The sequence below is a fragment of the Balaenoptera borealis genome, assembly GCF_965194805.1.
Source record: "Balaenoptera borealis genome assembly, chromosome: 20".
NCBI classification, from domain to species: domain Eukaryota; kingdom Metazoa; phylum Chordata; class Mammalia; order Artiodactyla; family Balaenopteridae; genus Balaenoptera; species Balaenoptera borealis.
In genome coordinates this window covers 60,566,042-60,582,886 of record NC_138879.1, presented here as the reverse complement: position 1 = coordinate 60,582,886, position 16,845 = coordinate 60,566,042, and the positions used below count along the sequence as shown (strand labels likewise).

At 62.3% G+C, this 16,845-nt stretch overlaps 1 protein-coding gene across 5 annotated transcripts in view; it reads left to right on the top strand.

Moving 5' to 3' along the window:
- RAI1 (retinoic acid induced 1) overlaps positions 1 to 16,845 on the top strand; it is a 107,332-nt gene that overhangs the window by 27,794 nt on the left and 62,693 nt on the right. For 2 of the 5 annotated variants that reach the window (XM_082373057.1, XM_082373060.1), the window contains exon 2: positions 7,594 to 7,731. The exons of 1 other annotated variant lie outside the window; for it this stretch is intronic. The gene's annotated coding sequence lies outside the window, so the exon portion shown is untranslated. Of the gene's footprint in view, positions 1 to 6,071; positions 6,144 to 6,211; positions 6,397 to 7,593; positions 7,732 to 16,845 lie in introns of those variants that run through there. 2 more of the 5 variants (XM_082373059.1, XM_082373058.1) reach the window with 2 other exon arrangements.

Genomic DNA, 16,845 nt, shown 5'->3' with positions numbered 1-16,845 from the left:
AGCGTGGGGGGTCGGGCGATGACTCGGAGGCAGGTGTGGGTGTGTGTGGCGCTGTCACAGAGGAGTCTCTGCGTGCCCTCACCCTGTGCCCCGCGCACATGCATACACGCCCTGTGTGCATCTCCTCGCCTGCATATCAGAGCACGTGTGTGTCTAATCAGGGGAGTGTGTGTGTGCACGTCCTGACCGCCTCCATCTGCTGTGTGAAGTGGGGGGAGTTTGGGGGAGGGAGCAACGCTCGCCCTCTTGCTGGGCTCCCTCCCAGGCGGGCAGAGGAAGCCACTGGGGCCCAAGGAGGGGCCGTGAGGAAGTGGAGGGCTGTCTGTTGTCGCTCCCATTCGCTGATGCCTAGGGAGCCCCTGGGCCTGGGCCGGAGGGGCCATGTGGCCCAGCGAGAAGGGGCAGGGGGCAGGGACAGTCTGCGTGTGCACACGTGTGTGTGCTGGTACCTGCGTGTGTCTTTACATGTCTGTTTGCCTGTGTCGGGGGCTGTGCCCTGGGGCCTGGCTGCGTGTGTGCGTCCAGCCTCCCCAGTCACCGCAGGCCTGAGGCCTCTGTGTGGGCCACTGCGGGCTTGATGGTGCTTCTTACCTGGGGGGTGAGTGGCCCTGAACTGGGCCTTTTCCCTTCTTCCTGCGTGGTCCCCAGAGGAACACGTCCACAGGATGGTCACCACAGTAGGCCTCTGCCAGCATCAGGGTTGAGGCTGGGGCGGGGTCAGAGGTCAGCCTGTGGCTAGAGACTACGGCTGGGGTCAGAAGTCATCCCCGGCAGAGGGCGGGGGTCGGTCTGTGGCTGGGGCCAGGGCTTCATCCGCGTTGGTGCCGTGGACCGGTTAGGCCTCAGCCACACTGCGGCCCCCAGCCCCTCGGTGGGCCCTGCTGGGCACCAAGCAGGCATGTGGCTGCCAGGAGCTGCTCCCAGGGCCAAGTCAGGATCCCAGCCAGGCCAGAAGTGCCGGGAGTGGGTGGCCTTGGTCATAGCCAGGAACCAAGGTGTGCCCTCCGGTCCCAGGACCTTTCCAGAGAATGCGGAGCGGGAGAGGCACCGGGAGACCCCTGCCCACCCTCTCCTCCAGGCTCCCTTCTTCCCTCCACTCTGCTCCCATCTCTCACCCTCCTTCCTTCCCCCCTGCCCTCTGTCCTTCATCTGCACTTCCCGTCCGTCCATCTGTCTTCCTTCCCTCTTCTTTTCCCCCCACTGATCCGCTCTCCGAATCTGGGGCCTTGCAGTCTCCAATCTCAGGGACAGAATCCAGCATCTTCAGGTGCGCTGGGACGCTGAGAGAGGAAGGTGATGGCGGGGGCAGGGCGATGGGGCTGCACTGGCCTGGATCCCCCAGCAGAGGGAGGCTTCGGAGGTTACTGGCAGGGTGAGTGTGTGAGAGAGAGAAAGTTTGGGACCTCCAGGCCAGGTCCCACACCCAGGGAAGAGGGTCCCCTAGCAGGTGGGTGTGCCCTATCTGAGTACGAAGTTATGTGACCTCATCTGGTGGCCTCCCACCAGTCTAGAAAGGAAGGATGGACAGACAGATGGCAGAGATCAAAGGTCGTACAGATCAAAGGCAGGGGGAAGAAGGACTGGTCTTGGCCTGACATTCAGCAGGCACGGTGAGCAGGCCCCAGCGCAGGCAGCCCCAGGGCCACAGGCCAGCCCCGGGCAGGACAGATGGGCACCACGCAGCCCTGCTCCTGCCCTGACTCTGGCAGAACCTAAATGGGGAGACCCCACACCTCCCTGCAACCTCTCCTGCCGGCCCCTGGGATGCGGGGGAGATGAACAGACTGAAAATGTGCCCCAAACTTAAGGGGACTTGGGTATTTATACTTCTGATCCCCTCCCCCGCCCCCAGCAAAAACGTCAAGTTCTTTGCCCTGAGTCCACATCGTGGCCCAGCTCCCAGGACGTGCTGGGCGTGAGAGGGTTTGGGGAGAAAAAGGAGGCGGGCGGGAGCCGTTTGCTGTCCACGTTGGCCCACGAGGGCAGGGTGCGGGTCTGCCTTGTTCTCTGCTGTCTCCCCGGCGCCCTGACAACACCTGGCACCCGGTGGGCACTCCAGAAACGTTGGGTCAAGGAGCGATCCGTGGGGCGGGCTTGCCTGCTGGTCTGTGAGGTGGACAGGAGCCGCGGGGAGGGAGGTACACGGGCCTCGGCTGCTGACCTGGACCCACAGGTGCATAAGAAGGGGAAACTGAGGCTCGGAGTGGACGCAACTTGTCAGGTCACCGGAGCTGACCCAGGCGGGCACGGCTCCTGGCACATCTGCTAACAGTGGAGGCATCTGAGCTGACAGAGTGGGCGTGAAGGTCACAGACCTGTCACAGGGGCAGGAGGATTGCCCTCCCGCTGGGGGAGCCCGCCCCACGCGCCCACCTGGCCGCCCGCAGCGGCTAATCCTGTCAGCCCTGCCTCCAAAATAAACCCAGAACTGGACACCCTCTCGGCTCTCCCTGGTCCCCGTCCTGGCCAGGCCACCTCCCTGGCCTCCCTGCTCCTGCCCTGGCCTCACCCCTGTGAGGACCCGTGGAGGTCCCTGGCCTCCTTGGCTCAGAGCGCTGCAGGGACACCTCATCTCGTGCCCCGTGAGAGCTGCAGGCCTTACAGACGGGCACAAGGGCCCGTGGGTGGCTCCTGTCCCTTCTCTGTCCCTGTTTCCTCCCACGTGCCCCATTGCACCTCCACTCTGGCCGCCGGCCTCTGGGCCTCCTCCGCCCTTGCCGTCCCCTCTGTCTGCACAGCTCTACCCCCGGTAGCTGCCTGCCTCACCGCCTTCATGTTTCAGGTCTGTTCTCACCTGTTTCAAGTGCCAGTTCCCTGGCCAGCGACAGGAAAACAGCATCCCTGCCCCGGGTACTCCCGGCCCCCTCCCCAGCTTCATTTATTTGTCACAGCACACCTCCCCTAAATGTCACAGACCACGGAACTCGCTCACTCATGCAGTTTCTTGACAGTGTCCCGACGAGGAAGAAGGGGAGCTTTGTCTTGTTCCTTGTTCTGAATCCTCACGTGCAGGATTGAGTTACTGGAACATAGAACGGTCCTGGAACATAGTAGGTGCTCAGTAAATATGGGCCAAGCAGTTGGGTGACGGTGGGCCAGTCAGCCATCTGGACCTCAGGGACCCTGTCTCTGAAATGGGGAGGGTGGCTGAGATGAGGGAAAGATGGAAACTTGAAATTGCTGGTGCACCTCTGACCCCAGGCCTGCACCCCTGCAGGCCAGATACCTGGTGCTGCGTCCTCTCCTCGGCGAGCTGCAGCCCCCCTGAGGCCAGGAGGCCTGGGGGTCACCAGAGCAGGGCTGAGCTTGAACAAGGCTTCTGGGTCTCGGTAGCACCCGCCTGGCCTGGTGTCTGGAGTGCACGTGCCTTTTCTCTGCCTCTCGTGCCCACCAGGGTGGCGCCTGGCTCGCCCCTTCCCTGATGGCCTGTCAGTGAGCCCAACATCTGGCAGCCCCGCTAACCGCGTTGCCCGCCTGGGGTCCCTGTTTATTATTTCACCCAGGACAGCATTTGGACACAGGCTTTGCAGGAAGGCGGCTTTGCAGACAGTGCTGGGCGAGTGAAGGGCCGCCAGTCCAAGCCCTGGCTCTCTGACTGCAGCCACGCCTCCCCAGGAAGCAGCGGCCCTTTGAGACCGTGAACACCCCACCCTGGCCCACGGGACTCTCCCGCCAGCCACGTGAGGGCATCCCCTCTCCCCGCCGAGCCTGGTGCAGGACTCAGGTGGTGGGCCACGGACTCAGACCCCTCCCTGGCCGGAGCAGGGAGCTAGCCAGCCAGGCGGCCTCCCCTCAGTGTGGACAGAAGACCCGCCGTGTGCTGGGCACGGCCGCCACAGTGCCATGAACCCTGCTAGTAGGGTCTGATGGGACAGGCAAGGGGCTGGGGGCTGTGCAGACCTAAGCCTGAATCTTGATGCTGTCACTTCATTCATTCCTTTGCTAAGTGCATACTGAGTGCCTGCTCTGGAAACCTACAGTCAGGTGGGGATCAGCTTGTCCTGCTGTGTGTTCTTGACAAGTCCTCTGATGGCTCTGAGCCTGGCTTCTCTCAGAGACTGGCAGATCCCTTCCATGAGGGGCTGTCCTCACCACCTTCCATGACAACACTGGTGGAAGGACCTTGGCCAGGTAGGGGGTCTCTGTCCTTTTTGGCAGGTGTGAATCTGGACCCTCAGCCCACGCCCTTATCCTCCTTCGGGATGAGCCATGGCTCACCATCTCATTCCTCCAGATTCTTAGGACGCGTGCTCGGAATCCAGAATCCATGAAGGGCCCTAGAGTGACCTTGGATGAGTCATACCATCTGTCCTTGCCCCGCTGTTTTCTGTCCCCTCCCATTGTTCTCCAGAGGGGCCCTGGGTTCAAAGAGAAAGCCCCGGGCTGGGTCAGGCTCACTCACTCAGTCACCAAATACTTACTGAATGTGTGCCAAGCACCATTCCAGGCACGGAGGATACACCAGTGAGCAAACAAAAATTCCTACAAAATACATATGTCAGTGAACTGTATGGTACATTAGAAGGTGGGGAAGAGCATTGCAGGCAGAAGGACCAGCAAGTGCAAAGGCCCTGAGGTGAGAATGTGCCTAGTGAATTCAAGGAACCGCAAGGAGACAGTGGTGAGGGGCAGGGGGAGCTGACCGTGTGGGAGCTTTGGCCCCTGTGAGGACGTTTTCTTCTGCTCACTCTGCAACCAGGAAGGGGAGGGAGCCTGTGCTTGCCCCCCAGGGGAAGGGGGCATCCACCACCATCCTCATTCTCCCCCCCTGCCACGTAGCCCGTGGGTGGCTGGAGGAGGTGGCTGAGTCAGAATGTGGCAGGGACGGTCTGAGGCTGTGGGTCAGGTGGCACTGAGGCTGGGTCGGGGGTCCCAGCAGGGATTGGGACTCTCTTGTCTAATGGTGCACACAGGGGGCCTCTCCTGGCTCGCTGAGCGGCCTCAGGACTGAGTGACCCTGGTTCCCAGGCCAGATAATCGAAGATGGCGATTAAGCAGTCTGCATTTTAGAGATGGGGGGGTGGGGCTAGAGCCCAGAGCGGGGAGAGGCTGCTCAGGGCCTGCTGGTGGGATCAGGTGCCTGCACTCGGCATCTCTGTTTTTGGTGCGTCCTTCCCAGGTGAGTCTGGGGTCAGCCTCGAGGGTCCATTTCTGGGAGCAAAAAGGGCCGCTCTGTGCCCCAGGCGGCAGCACTCAGGACTGGGCAGGCTGTAAGATGTTTCAGGCCAGTGGCTCCCAAGCCTGGCTGTGAGATGCTGATTCCCAGGCAGAGGGAACAGCCTATGAAGAGGCTCTGGGCACTTGGGTTGATGAGGTCTGGGCTAGAGCCCAGGAACCTGTTTTTTTCGTCCCCAGTTGACACCTTACAAATGGCAGGTTTGGGAGTGACTGTTCTGGTCACTGGGGTTCTAATGGCCCCTGTGCCACCAGGACCCGGGGGCAGAGCAATCCTTCATAAACCCCCTCTCGAATGCCCCCATCCCCAGCCCAGAGAAGGCTGGGCTGAGGACGCCCTCCAGCAGTGGTGTGATGTGCTACTGGCCACTGCCCTCACCAGGTCTCAGGGAAGGCCAGGGAGGGCGGGGAGAAGGCAGGGGTGGGTGTAGGATGTATGAATCCTTAGTGGGGGGGTTAGTAGGCGGGGACAGGGGTCCCCCTGAATCACTGAAAAGCAAAGCCCGAGTGTGACAGGTCGTGGGGTGCACTCCTCCCTCCTGCCAGACAGAGAGGGGACTGAGGGAAGGCAAGGTGCCGGCCGAGGAGAATGGCACGGACAGACTGGCGAGCAGGAGAAAGTGGAGAGAGCCAGCTCTGACGCATCAGGGTGATCCCTGGCGCGATAATCGGGCGGACGGACGATAGGCCGGACACGTGTATGGATAGAAGGTGGGTGGATGGAGAGAGGATGGATGAATGAATGAATGGCTGCGTGGGCGGTGCGCTGCCGGGCGAGGGGCGGGCTGCCGAGCGCTCAATCACGGCCCCGGGGCGCGGCGCTCGCCTGCTACGCTCACCCCCGCCCCCCACCTTGGCCCCGCCCGGGGCGCGTAGTTCCGCGTCCCTGGGGCTCTGGGGCCGCTCCGGCGGCGGCCCCGGGACTGGAGCGAGGAGGGGGCCCCCCCTCGGCCGCGGGGGAACCGGAGGTACGGTCCCGCCTCGAGGCACCGGCCCCGCTCTTCTTTGTCTGGGCCTGGTCCTCCGCCGTCTCCGGACCGCGACCCGCCTCTGCGGGTAGCCCTCGCCGCGCGCTTCTGGGCTGCTCCCGGATCTCCGAGCCTTGGGTCCCCGCTAACCCCCAGCCCGTAGGCGTCTTCTCGGCCCGGTAGGGTCCTCCAAACCCGGTGCCTCTAGGACCGCGGGGCTGGCCAGGGCCAGGATTTCCAAGCTGCGTCTCTGGTGCGGACGGGGGTGTGGGGTGGGGGCGGGATGCGGGCCCCCGGGTCTCCGCCTTCTCTCCTCCGCCACCACTCGTCTCGCTTCGCCCCGACCCCAGCGCGGCCTGTTCGTGCCTCAAGCGCCTCTTCTGCGGCGGTGCGGTTCCCGACGCCACGCGGACCCCCCCCACCCCCTCACAAGCCAGGCCTCGGCCCCGCACGCAGAACACTGCCCCGCCAGCCCCACACAAGGCCGCCTGCGGGCGCACCCCCGCCCTGCATGGGTCCACCACCCCTACAACCGCAGCCCCACGCAAACAAGCCCCCACGGAGACACGACACCCCTGAGACACACTCGGGCCCACGCAGACACAAGCCCATAAACACACAACCTCACGCAGACACGGCCCACACAGGCGCAGTCCCGCAACCCTCGATAAACAATCGCACACAAACAACCCCAGGCAGGCACCGCATCACTCCGTGCCCCTGAGACCCAGAAGCATATTCACAAGCTCGCCGCAGGCCCCCAAGCCCCGTGATATTCACACGGAAGACAGACCAGAAACACACAGCCACACTGATACACACACGGGCCCAAGCGCGCAGCTAGGAGCTCATCCACGGGCTCGTAAGTCACTGGGAAAATATTAAAGCGTTCCCTCCCTCCCCTTCCATGTCTGACGCGCGCGCGCGCGCGCACGCGCGCACGAAGACATTCACCCCCCCACACGCCCCACCCCCCCGCCCGGTCTCTAAGCGCCTCGGAGCCTCCTAGCCGTTGACCCCGAGCCCCTGCGGTGAGAGCCGCGGGAGCGTCTCTCCGGCGCCCCCTCCTCCCGCTCCCTTCACCAGCTCCCGCTCCTCCCCCGCCTCCTCCTTCCCTGCCCCCTCCGCCTCCTCCCCTCCCCCGCGTCTGGGGCGCGGGCTGCGCGCAGCCAAGCCCCCTCATCGCGCGCCCCTCCCCGCGCGCGCCCCGCGCCCGCATCGCGCTCGCCGAGTGGATGCGGCCACTGGGCTGTCTCTACCTCCTGCCCCCGGTGGCCCGTGAATAATGGCTACTGAGGGCGCTCGCAGGGTCTGCTGAGAAGGAAACGCGGGGCGCTAGAGGCGCGGCGCGCGCGGGAGCGCGAGGGAGAAAGGAGCGAGCCCCGGGCCGCCGCGAGCGGCGGGCGGAGAGAAAGGAACCGTGCGAGCGCTCACATTTTTTTCTCCCAAGGATCTCATCCGGCCGCCGCGTTCTGGAAGAAACGAGGGGAGAGCGCGCGCGAGCTGAGGAGGAGGAGAGGCGGCGCGGGGAAGGGAGGCGGCGAGACGCGCAGCGCCGGCGCCCGGGAGACCCAGGAGGAACCCGCAGGTATTGTTGGCGGCGGAGCTTTGTGTCTTCGGGGGGCCGATCCGGGCGCGAGGGCTCCCGGGGCTGCCGGCGGGGGTCGCCGCCCGCCCCCGGCACCCCTCCCGCCGCGCCGCGATCTTGGCTAGAGTTGCAGATCTGCCTGTTTGGGGTTTTCCACACCGGTTGAGGAAATCGGTCTCAGAAGGAATTTCTTTTTTCTTTTTTTTGGCCGCAGTTTGGTTGTGCTGGGGATTCCTCCCTCCCTTTTTCTCCACCATACGTAGGTGAGGGGTCTTGGCGACAATGCCACTGGCCTAAGGCTGGGGTCTGAGATGGCGGGGCTGGTGGCCGCGGACGGGAGGGGAGGGACGCGGGGAAGGAAGGAGTTTGCTCAAGTTCGCAATCTGCGCCCGGGAACTGGTCAGGCGGGGAGGGGTGTCTGCGCGCCCCGTCCTGCTCCGGGCCACCGGTGGGAAACTTCCCGAGAGCGCAGCCTCCCGGGGGACTCGGCGCCCCCGACGCCTCGGGCGCTTCCTCCGGCCGCCGCGGCCCCTCCTCGCAGCCCGCGAGCGCGGAGGTCGCACTCTCCCCGCCCCCGCCTTCCTCCTCCCCCGGCGGCTTCCGGATCTGGACAGAGAGAGAGGAGCTGCTCTAAACACTTCCCCTGGAGACCCCTCCCCACTGGCCGCGATAGCTCCCCTGCCCTGCACCGCCGCCTCGCGCGCGCCCCAGCGGCGAGGTTGACAATGAAACCTCGCGCCTGTGCGGTTGCGGGGGGAGGCGGGGGGCGGGGGTCGAAGCTCGGTCTCTCCCGGGGACTGCTGACCCCGGCCGGGGAAAGGGGGAGGGGGACTCCTTAGGGGGAGGGGCTTGTTTGGGTTAGAGATGTTGACGTCGGATGGGTCGGGCGGGGTGGGGTGCGCAGTGGAGGCCCGAGGCTTGGGTTCGGGGCCCGGGTCGTGGGTTCCAGCCTCTCTCGGGCTTGGTGATTGGCTGGTGACTCCAGGCACGTCGAGGCCCCCCCGCCAGCCTCCTCCCCTCCTGTACAATGCGGGCTTCAGAGGTGATCCCGAGGGTGATGTGTGTGTGTGTGACGGAGTGTGTGTCTCCTGCGATCCACAGCAGACGGTGCTCCTTGACCCGGAGATCCGGACCCTCGCCCCTCCCCTAGGGGCTGGGGGAGGGGAGAAGAGGGGTGGGAACTTCTCCTTTCCCGCCTGGGCCCTGCGAAGGGAGCGCTGGCCCGGAGAATTTCTGGGGACCGCAGTCCTGAAGGGGGGCTCGACTCAAAGTGGCGGCTGCAGGGTCAGCTAAGCGCTCGGATTCCTTTGCTCCTTGGGGTGGGAGGGGAGGGGTGAAAGGGGTCGGGGCTAGTTGGAATGGGAGCGGGGGTGAAGGAGAGTCCATGGAAATCTGCCTTCGTTGGGTTCCAGGCAGCGGCGCAGGGCGCTAAGGGGAGCTCTCCCCTTTTTCTCCCGAGGGTTGGGCCCAGCAACCTGGTCAGGAGAAGGAAATCCTTCTACTTAAGGAGGGGTTCCTGCGGGAGGGGGGCAGCTGTTCTGTGGCTCCGTCCAGGCGTGGGAAGAGTTAACCCTCCCGGGAAACCTGTCAGCCCCAACCCTCAGCCCCAACCCGGCAGGCCCGCAGTGTGGACCTTTGATGTGCTGTGCTCCCACCTGGTGGGGTGGTGGGACCCTGGGGAGGTGGGAATCTGAGCCCAGAGAAGGTGCCCGCAGCCAGATAGCAGCTGTGTGGCCTCAAGGGAAAAGGGGTTATGCATACTGCCTTGGGGCTATTGCCGTGGACGTGGGGTGGACGCGTTCCCCCAGTCCCCATTCCCCGCCGTTAAGCGTGGGTTTCTGACCCATAGGCTAGACTGTGAGGCCCTGGCAGCTGAGGGCAGGCCTGCCGAGGCTGCAGGAAGGCAGGACCTGGCAGGATGGATTTCTGCTCACCCGAGGGCCAGATACAGCACAGGCCCCTGGTGTAGATCCTGGGGGGGGGGGGCACGTCTTCCCTCCCCCACTGGTTTCCCTTTCCTGTAAGTGAGAGCCCAGCCTGGCCATGATGAGCAGTGGGCCTTGGCTGATGGACACAGGGGTGAATGCATCAGTAATGAATGAATGAGTAGATGAATGGTAGGGGAAAGTTTCTCAATTGGAGGCATTCAGTCCTTGTTATTTTTTTAAATGATATTTTCAATGTATATATTTTAAAATATGGTTAATAGAAAAATGTGAAAAATAGAGAAAAATAAAACAGGTTACAGACAGCCTCAGTGGGCTGTGACAGTGTTAATATCTTGTTGTCTTTCTCCACAGTCTTCTTGACTTGGTGGTTGGTTTGTTTTTTAGAGACTTGTCGGCATTCTCTATGTTCAGACGTATATCCTGCTCTCTTCGTTGGCGCTAACGGGAGCCTTTTCCTGTTTTGTAACCAACTCTTCATAAACACCGCAGTTAATGTCTTCAGGCTTTTCCAATTGGGTGGATGCACCACTGTTCACTTAATATTCCCCTTTTGTTCCACGTTCTGGATGCCCCTGATGAATGAGGTAGTGGATTTATTTGTGTGGAGAGCTTTTTTTGACGTTTAGAATGATTTCCTCAAAATGACGCTGCTCGCACCTGCAGCGGGAGAAATGGGCTCCTCGTTTTTTTCCTGATAAGTGGAGCACTCTTCTCCTTCCTCCCCACTATCTAGAACCTTCTCTCAGAGCCGAAAGAGCCTTGGCAATGAATCACCTGTCTGACCTCCTTCCTTTGACAGAGGAGGAAACGTGAGCCCAGAGAGGGAAGTGAATTCCAAGGTCACACAGCAGCCGCTGGGCCTTGTAGCAGCCAAGAATGGGCTACTGATCTGCCTTTTGGTTTCCGCATCTGGGAAGAGTCCCTAGGGGTCTTTTAGGCTGACCTTGGCCATTTCACAGATGGGGGCACGGAGACCACAAGAGAGGAGAAGCACCTGGCTGGCCTGTCGTGTTGGCAGCTGGAGCACCAGACAGCCTCCTCAGCCGTGTGTGTCGTGCACACTGGCTGTGGCCACGATGTCCACGGCACCTGGGGCCACCCAAGGTACCAGCCTGCCATTGGCCAGCCGTGGATTCCCTGTTGCCCCTCCACACGGCTCCCCCTTCCTCCTTGCCATCCCATTTTCCAGGAGGAAAAGCTGAGGATCCAAAGCAGGTGCAGAGAGACGGTGGGACTGCAGATGTCAGAGGACCCCAGTGGTCATGCCCCTTCCCCCAGGCCTCCGTTTACCTGTCTGGAGACCTAGCTCTGGGTCTTTTCAGTGGCTGGGAGTGGGTATTGGCACAGACAGCCACTGCGGGGCAGTGGGGAAGGACCAGCGACATCTCACCCACTCCCTCTGGCTCAGCTTGACCCCAGGAGGCCCCTGGGGAGGAAAGGGAAAGAGGGAGGGGAAGGAGGAGAGAGGGAAGGAAGGATGGGAGCAAAGGCGCACGGAGAAAAAGAAAGGGATTAGAAAGGGGGTAGAGGCAGAAAATGGGGAAGGAAAGGACCTGTTTAAAGTGAAAAAAGGAGAGAGGAAGCCCCCGGCCCCCAGCCTCACTGGGCACCCAGAGGAGCGGCTGGGGGCATGGCTCCCAGTGCGGGCGGGGGTGGGGGCGGGGCTGGCCAGAGCTGCATGGCCCGGAAAGGCTGGACCTTGGGGTGGGCTCGCTCAGGGCAGGGTGGAACAGCTGTTCAGGGGGCTCTGGGGATCGGGAGGATCCAGACCAGGTGGTGGGCGGCAGGGAGGCAAGACCTGGGTGGTGGCTTCTCTGTTCGTGGGTCCCTGTGGGGCCGGTGGCAGGGCACCCTCAGGTCAGAGGTCAGGGCCGGGGTGCATGCCAGGGGCAAGGCGACTGTGGCTCGGACTCCCCACTGCAGGACAGGGGCCTTCTGTCCCCCCTCTGCGCAGCCCTCCCATGAGTGTGGGTATTTGGGCCTTTCTGTGGTGTCTCTGGGCTTGGACGCCTTCCCGTGTGCCTGCGTGTGCATATGTCTGTGTCTGATCCTGTTTGTGTATTCTCGGGGGTCGGCGTGCCTGCCAGCCTGGGTGTGTGTGCCCATGTCTGTGTGCCTCGGGCCGTTTGTACATTCTTGGGCATGTGTGCGTGCGTGCATACCTGTGCGTGTGTGTGAATCTGTGTGTGTCCCCATGTGTACTGTGTCTGTGGGCCTCTGATCCCATTCGTGCATTTCCAGGGGGAGAGCATGCCCTGGAGCTTGGGCACGTGCGTGTTTATCTGTGTGTGAGCACACACTTTCCTCCTAATGGCCCCAAGAGGGATCCAGGCACAAGGCTTTTGTGCTGCTTTCAAGGTTGCGGCTGGGGGGGGTGAAGGGGGGCAGCCTTCGACTGGGAGGGGTAGGTAGGGGGAGGCAAAAGAAAATCTTAAAAGACCGTCTTCCCTCTGGTCTCCAAGGAGATCAGCCTGTGAAATGATCTGCACGTTAATTAAAAACGATTATATCCTGATTGAGCCATTCCTGCTCACATCCCCCAGCCAGGGAGAGGATGGGGCTGAGGCCAGAGATGCAGGATGGGGCGGGGTTCCACTACAGGGCAGGGCCAGCTCAAGACCCGGCCCCCAGAGTGGAGCGGACCTGGGGCAGGTGGCGAGGTGTTGGGGGTATGTGCCCACGGTAGATTTGAGTTTCTCCTTTGAGTTTTGAAGACACCCCACTCCCAGGTATGTTCTCTGAGGTCCAAACAGCTCCATCCAGGAGGTGGAGGTTAAGAGCTGCCCTCCCTTGAGCGTGGGCATTTGGGCATTTCTGTGCTGTGCCTTCGTGCTTGGGTGTGTGCCTGGGTGTCGGGCTGGCAGCCATCAGCCCCCATAGATCCCCACTCACGTGCCGGGCGCTGGGCCTGTTCGCACAGATCCTGCGAGTCAGCGTTTGTGGTTCCAGTTCTATAGGGAATCGACATGCTTGAGGTCACGGAGTCAGAGGTTGGGGACCCAGTCCTCTGATCCTGAGGCCCAGACCCCCCTTTCTAGCTCCCACCTGCCCCCAGACTCCCACGATGAGGGCTTCTCCCTCTGCAGGACCCCTGGGAAGCTGGAGTGCCCAAGGGCAAGCCTTGTCATCCCCACAGCACTCCTGAGGTTGTTCGGTTCTGAGGTCCGAGCTGCATGGGGTGTAGGGCTGTGGTGTCCATTCATGTGGGGAGCAGCTCCGGGCTGAATCGTGCTGTCTTCACCAGCCTGGGCAGGGCCTGCTCCCCTCCCTCCCCCGTGGGACCCGCTGGCCACCGAGTACCCACGCTCCTGGGTCCATTGCCACCAAGACCTTTCTGGAGAAGTCTGGGCCAGGTCACGCTCTGCCTGGCCTGGTTGTCTGGCCCCCAGTCAGCCCCGTAAGCCCTGCAGTCATGGAACAAGTAGCCATAATAACAAGAAGCCAGGAGACCCCCAGCCTGCCTCCCAGAATCAGGTGTTGTCGTGGTCTGTAGCTGGGAGGTGCTCGGGCGAACCGAGTCACCTCCCATTTGCGGGGACCCGACTGTCCAGAAGGTGGCCCGAGGCCCTGCCCCTTGCGCTGCACGCGCTCGGCACTGGCCACGAGCATGGGCCTCTCATGCTTCCTCCAGCCTCAGTTTCCCCTTTGTGCTGTGGGGAGCATAGCTTTTTCCTGACTGGACTGTCGGGAAGGTAAGGAAAACCAGGTCAAGTTTGTTCAAGCGCCGGGTTGCATCCGGACGCACAGAGAGGCTCGTTAAGCGTTTGCCTGCGCGTCTGTCCAGCGAGGGCACCTGTGCGTTGCCGCGGCGGGGGCCGTGGGTTTGCTGGCTTCTGGGACGGACATGCGCTGTTACTCCTTCAGTGCTTCTGGGGGACAGTCTGGGGTTGAGGTGGCTGTCGTCTCGGTAGGAGCCTCCAGGGGACTAAGAAGTTCACTGGGCCCACCTGAAACTCCATTATCAAAGGTGGAGTGTCTGGAAAAAGGCAGGGGATGTTCCTGCTGGACCAGGTCCCACATTCTTAGGGGGAGCTTGACCCAGGGGAGGGTTCTGGGGCCAGAAATGGTGTCATGAGGAACTAGAGGCATCGATGGGACCAGAAAGGTCCTCTATCCATTCCCAAGGGCAGCGCTGGGAGAGAGAGGGGCAGATGTTGGCTTCTCCCACAGAAAGCCCTTCGCGCTGAAGCAGGCAGAGACCCTGCCCGCCCGGGCCTGCAGGGTGCCACCTTCCAGGAGCACCTTGACCCACGCGGTATCGGCCTTCTTGCCTTTCCCAGGGCCGGAGATGCCTCCTCTCTCCTCCCACAGTGTCCTGCTTACACAAAGGCATGTGGCTCAGGAGGAGTGACCCGGCATGAGCTCTTGTCTGCACAGCGCAGGGGCCTCCAACCTGCAGGCCCCGCAGGGCCAGCAGGCAAATCTACCGAGGGTAGGGGGGCCGCTTGGTCCTCATGGGGGGCAGCAGCTCAGCTCTGCCGGGTGGCATTTGGGGATGCGGCCCAGGTGCCGTTACCCACCTTCTTAGGAACTGGTACTCAGGTGTTTACGTGACATCTTCTGGTTAGGGTATGTTGTCACCTAATCCGGCAACTCACCTGTGGCCAGACTGAGACCCCAGGCCGCAGTTTGCAGCCTCCTGGCTAAATGGCTGTTCCTCAGGGGTCACTGTAACCACCCTCTGTGTCCAGCCTTGAACCTCAGTCTGCCAGCCTCATGCGCGTCTGCACCGTCCCCGGCCCTGTTCGCCGTCTTGGAGGTGAGGCTGTGGGAGCAGAGGGCACGCCCGGGGCTGCCGGGACCCACCCGAGCGCCAGCCTGCCCCGTCCCCCTGTGTGCACAGCCGGGCGGGGCGGGCATCTGATGGGCACCGGGGTCATAGGTCAGGCTCAGCTCCTTCAGACGTTTGCTGACAGCACCCTGGCCCTGTCCCAGGGGAGTCAGGGTGGGCCTCCCAGGGGAAGAAGGGCACGGGCACACCTTACAGCAAGCCTGGAGGCGGGAGAGAACCTGCAGGGCTCTGGAGGTCAGACGGTGGGAGCAGGAGAGGCAGAGGCAGGGCTGGAGGCTGAATGGAGTCTGGGCCTTGACTGCTGTGAAGGCAGCGGGAAAGGAAGGGTGCTCCGGGCGGGGAGTGTGGCTGGAGCAAAGGCTTGGAGGTGGGAGCACTGGGGCTGACGAGGGAGAAGTGGGAGGACCAGCAGAGGACCCGGTGGGGCAGCGTGACCCTGCCTGAGTTTGCTCCCTGAGAACGCCCGCCTCCTCTGATTGTAACCGGTGGCACGTGGAGTGGACAGAACTCAGACCTGGGGCGCCACTCCAGGGCGAGGCAGGGGCCTGCGGGGCCTGCAGCTGAGCCCAGCCCCCAGCCAGAGGGATTATGACATCTTGGCTGGGGAGGGCGAGGGCGGGCCTCGGGGACCAGTAATGAAAGCCCAGCAGATTGTAATTCCCCAAAAGAAAGCTCAGCATGGAGAGGAAGGATACCCAGAGAGGGCAGGAGGAGGGGCGGTGGGGATGGCAGGGGGCAGAGGACTGGTACCTGGAGTCCTACTGTTCAGAGCAACCTCTCTGCAAGACGTCCTGCTGCTGGGCCCCCAGCACTTATTTCCTGTCTTCAAACTCCCTGTGAAGGAAAGTCTCCTGTTGTCCCCATTTTACAGATGGAAAAACTGAGGCTTGGAGGAGTCAGGCACCTGTGGGTCAAGGTCCTCGGGGACAGTAAGACGCTCGGCTGGGGTGACCCAGGGCGGGCAGCGTCCCAGGCAGGGCAGGCCTTCCCACACCACCCCGCTGTCTGGGGAGGGGGCAAGGGGAGCTGGCGTCGTGGCTCACATTGCGGTGACTAGGGGAGGTCGGCCACGCGGGGCATCACCTGCTGTGACACGAGGCAGGGGCGGCCCCTCCCAGGTGTCTCCGCACCTGCCCAGGGCTCCGGTTATCTTGGGGTTTCTTGTAGCCTGAGCAGTGGGGATGGCCAATAGGGCAGACCCTGACGGTGAAGGGAGCTGACCTTTGGGACTTCCTCCTCCTTCCCCGCCCCATCCCACAGGTCCCTTCGAGCCTCTCGCATTGGGGGCTTCGGCCATCACCTCCATCTGACAGAAGAGCACCCGAGCCATCTCCTAGAGACTTAAAACACTTTCTGCAGTCCTGCTCTCTCCCACTCCCCCACTTCACTCGGGGGAGAAGTTTCTGTCGTGTCTGCCCTTGGCTCCCTTGTCTGAGCAGACCACCCTCCCAGGAGGGGCCAGAGACTGGGCTGCAGACCTCAGACCAGAGGTTGTCCACTGATGATGCCTTCGGATGGGCGCTGTGTGTCCCGCACAGGGTTTAAAAAATAATACCAGATTTCACATAAAATTCCCACTTTTTGCTTCTCTTACAACTGGCAGGTCCTAGCACCGCAGGCAGAGCTGGGATGGGGCTGCCCACCGCCTGGGCCCTTGCAGTCCCTGCTCAGTCCAGTCCCACCCCCACCCCCCAGCTTACGCCTGAGTTCCCATCCCGGCGCCCCAGCTTCTGCTGATCTTGGGCAGATTACATCTTTGACGCTCATCTGTAAAATGTCACAACTGAGGAACCGATTCAAACTGGGTCTTGAAGGTGTTCCCAGAAATTCTCCAGCCAAAAGTAAATAAAATAAAAGGAAGGAGGGGGCTGCGTGGGGAAGAGAAGAGGTGGGAAGGGGCCCGGGGTGCCTGGGGAGCTTTGCCGAGCTCTCCTGCCCTCACGCCTGCTTGGGCAGCACCTGGACGCTGCCCCCAGCCGGGCTCTGCTGGTTCCACGTGTGACCGTGACCGTGACTGCTCGGTCCAGCCTCACATCCACCCTCCCGGCCTCTCTGATCGAGGGAAGAGGGTGCAGAGGTGAGGGACTGCCGGGTGCCACCCAGTCCAACACCCGTTCTCATCTCAGATACTGTAAAATCGGCCGCTTTTTCCTGTGCATTTAAAAAAACGCTTTCAGTTAATATGTGGGAAGGATTTTGATGTTCTCGCACATAACCTTTTGCTGAAGCGACAGCGTGCAATGAAAGGGTCCCGGGAGAGTTGGTGTAATTTGGGCTGTGAGGGACGGAGAATACCAATGCAGACGCCTCCAGAAAGTCTGCGGCCCCGGAGCTGGGAGCCTGGGGGACCCCCCACCCGCTGTCCCACGCGAG